Here is a 3,864-nt window from a genome sequence, read left to right on the forward strand (position 1 = left end):
TATCCCAATCTAAAACATGAGGCTATATTTTTTCATAACTTAGGTAATGTTTGAGGATGAGAATGGTAAATGTGAATGGGTGAATGAATTACAACAAAAAGTGTGCATGGGAATGGAGGAGGATTAATAAACCCAACCTAAGTGGATGAATAAATTTTGATAAAGATAAATGATATTTATGCCTCCCCATGATAGTTATAGCTAGCCACCATACATGAAGAACTATATAAAGTAGACTTCCTCATAAATCATGTCATGCATTTAATGTTTAAACTTTTATTTATAGCTAGCCACCATACCTGAAGAACTATATAAGGTAGATTTCCTCATAAATCATATCATGCCTTTAATGTTTAAACTTTTATTGAAAATTGATTCATAAGATTTAAATAAAACATATCTTAAAAGATTGAAATTTTTAGAAAATATATGATTATTTCTCCCAATCTCAATCTCCCTTATCATGCTTTTCACCATCATTTTGAACATTTATATTAATTTTATTATGTAGATCATATCATTGAAAATCTACCTCATAATAATATGAAATCATACTTACTACAACTAAGTTCCTAGCTATTTACTATGTGGTTAATAAGTGATCCAAGTGATTCTTAGAAGTTAAATAACAACCCAAATGGTTAATCAATGTCAAAATCATATGACCACTTCTTAAATATCTCAATTTTCATTTGACTATATGAATTTAATGAAATTCCTAATTTACTTTTATTATTTTCTATTTTTTAAAGTCTGTTACTTTTTATTTTAGAAATATGTTATGATTCGAAAAATCAAATAGTTCGTAAAACAAATGCATAATTAATATAACCAAAACTCATTTGACCAAGTAGCAGATATTAGGTTTTGGAGACTGCTAGCTTTGGACCAAGTAACAGAGATTAGGTTATGGAGATTGCTGGTTATGAATACGAACTTGAGGATCCGCAGCCGACCCGTAAGAATTTTGCCAGTCGATTGGGTTTTAAATTTTGTCGGCCTAATGTCATCGTTCAGAATTGATGATTGAAGTAGCCATCACAGAAAATATATTGAGGCAGGCATTAGGAATCCACCACCCACACCCCCCCCCCCAACCAAAAAATGGAAGAAGAGAGTGGGGGCAATCATACTCTTTTGGGAGATTTATGACTACTTTAAGTCAGCAACAAGATCAATATACATAAAGAGTGTCGTCCATGATAATCATATAACAGTGCATGCAATGACCAATAAATCCTTCTGGCTAATGACAATGCAAACGCACCATCTTAAACGATACTGACAAGAATTGAGACGAAGAGAAAGAAGAATCAGAATAAACCAGAAAAAGAAGTAAAATTACTATTCACATTACTCAGAACAACGGTTAAATAGATGAGATAGGAGACAAACATTACTCAGAACAACGGTTAAAATAGGAGACAAACATTACAATGAACTGAAACCGACTATAACACCTAGCCGTCAACAAGTAATGGTTAGGAATTATTTTCTCCATCAAATACATCACGACTCTCTACTCTGACTCTGCGTTATTTAGTTAATGTCCGTGCCCGCCATCGTTAGGATCACTTGGTTGTCCTTCATCATAGTCAGTAGCAGCATCCAGCAGCAACCTATACATTTGTTTCTTTATACCGCGGATTGTAGTTGGGCTACCCTGCAGTTTCATTCACATAATGACTAGACATGGAGGAGAATAAAAGGAAAAGACGAGGACATGCAGTGGAAGAGTTTGGTACCTGTTGCATTACTTCCTCTTCACTTTCCATGCCAATATCATCTGTGTGTAAATGATAAACATGAAATCTGTCTGTTAACAGACAGATAACAGAAAACAAAATTTCTGACTACTATCCCTAACGTGTTAATGGCGGAAGAGAACTGAAATAACAGAAAAAAATCAAATTTCTTACGGCTATTCAACAGGGGTTAATGGTGCAAGAAAAATGAAAGTGAAAAAGCACGTAGTATTTACCCAGGTAACGACATTCTGAATGGTGTATGAGATTCGCTGTGAAAAGAGAGACGATGAGTATGAGGGTTGTTATAGATCTCAAGTCTCTATCCATTAGACGTCCGTATGGCGATTCAGTTCAGAAACGAATGTGTTGCAGACCGAAACAAATTTAATAAATAGTGATTGAGCGCAAAAGGGTACCCAGCAAGAGTATTGATGACGGCTGCGCTCTTTAATTTTTCCTTTCGCAGGCTACAATAACCTTGCAGCACACCGACTTTATAATAAAACTTCTTCAGCTAATCTTGTAGCAAAGCCAATTATAAAATGAAATTGAATTTGAATTTAGGAAAAAAGTCATCGGTAGCATAACTTGTAATTGATTCAATTGAATTTCAGTGAAATTTTGAGTTACATTGGATTCAAAGTTTCAGGGATGAAAAGACTGGCTGCTGATTACGCCATGTTCTAAATAAATATATATACTATACAAATAGATTAGAAACATTTGATCACAAAATTCGGATCTACCCCTTACTTCTCTGTCAGGCCCCGTTCAACGTTTGAATACTAGTAACTGCAGCTTGAATACTAGTAACTGCAGCTTTTGAGCTGTTCAACGCTTGAATACTAGTAGCTACAACTTTCGGAGTGTTCAACGTTTGAATGCTAATAACCACAGCTTTTGAAGCGTTCCACATCTGAATATTAATAGCTGTGGCGTTTGAAGTGTTTCAATCAAATTACAATCAAATTACGTGTTTGAGGTGTTAAATGTTTTGAATTCTAATAATTCTATTTCAATAGATAAAAACTAACATAGTCCCCACTTCTCAACAAGTTCTAGTTCCTTACTACGACAAGTTCTAGTTGCGTGCACGATAGAAAAATTGAATCAAATCACGTGTTTGGAGCGTTAAACATTTGACTTCTAATAGTTCTACTGCAATAGATAAAAATAAACACACTCCTTACTTCTCTACAATTTCTAGTTCAATGCATGATAGAAACTTTCAATCAAATTACGTTTTTTGAAGCGTTGTTTGACTTCTAATAATTCTACTTCAAAAGATAGAAATTAACGTACTCCATACTTCTCTACAAGAAGTTCTAGTTCAATGCATGATAGAAAATTTCAATGAAGCTTTAAACGTTTGACTTTAATAATTGGCTCGTTTTTGTTGGAAAATTAATTCCAACCAACATGTTAAATACATTGACAACGACTATATTTGCTAAGTAGATTGTCGATTTTTGTTGGCAGGTTGAAGGATAGATCAAATGAAGTTTTCACTAGTACTACAAATTCTCTATTGCTCAATACACATCAAGCCATTAAGAAGGAATGTATATCTTAGGAAGGGTTGGTAAAAACATATGGGAAAATATTAACTCGGCAAAATAGGAAAAAAAAATTATATAATCATTCATCCTCTATCTTAATGTTTTGCTATGTCAGGTATTAATGAGTCAAAATTGTATGTTTTGAAATATATGTTTTGAAAACAATTTGTTACTATGTTTTGTTACAAGGTAGTGAGTTACTTAGCAACTCCGAGTGAATGTAAATCTTAATAAGAAAATAGTGAGTTACTCCACAACTTCTAATGAATGTAAATTTTAATAAGAAATTTTGATTTACTAGATGAAGGAGATGAAGCTTCCATTTTAGCACGTGAATGTATTTTTATGTGTTTTGAAATATAAGTATAGTTTGTTGCGATATGCTTTGAAATTTCACGCCTAGTTTTACTGCACAACCACTCTATTTTATTTTTTTGTACCACTTTACTCTGTTGCACTATGCATTAACCACTCTATTTTACTATGATGTACCACTCTGTTTTACTCTGTTGTACTCTGAGTGAATGTAATTTTATGTGTTTTGAAATATAAGTATA

The 3,864-nt window shown here is 33.0% G+C and overlaps 1 long non-coding RNA gene across 1 annotated transcript; it reads right to left on the reverse strand.

The window, feature by feature from the left end:
• Nucleotides 1–1,325: 1,325 nt before the first annotated feature.
• LOC149247663 (uncharacterized) lies at nucleotides 1,326–2,636 on the reverse strand. The gene is made up of 4 exons (XR_016265640.1): nucleotides 2,502–2,636; nucleotides 1,982–2,225; nucleotides 1,746–1,786; nucleotides 1,326–1,663 (listed from the first exon to the last, which is right to left on the reverse strand). It is a non-coding gene; the product is annotated as an uncharacterized LOC149247663 (long non-coding RNA).
• Between the last annotated feature and the right edge of the window lie 1,228 nt (nucleotides 2,637–3,864).

The sequence above is a fragment of the Pinus tabuliformis genome, chromosome 7, assembly GCF_031772625.1.
Source record: "Pinus tabuliformis cultivar Carrire ecotype Pingquan chromosome 7, CPIR1, whole genome shotgun sequence".
Taxonomy (NCBI): Eukaryota; Viridiplantae; Streptophyta; class Pinopsida; order Pinales; family Pinaceae; genus Pinus; species Pinus tabuliformis.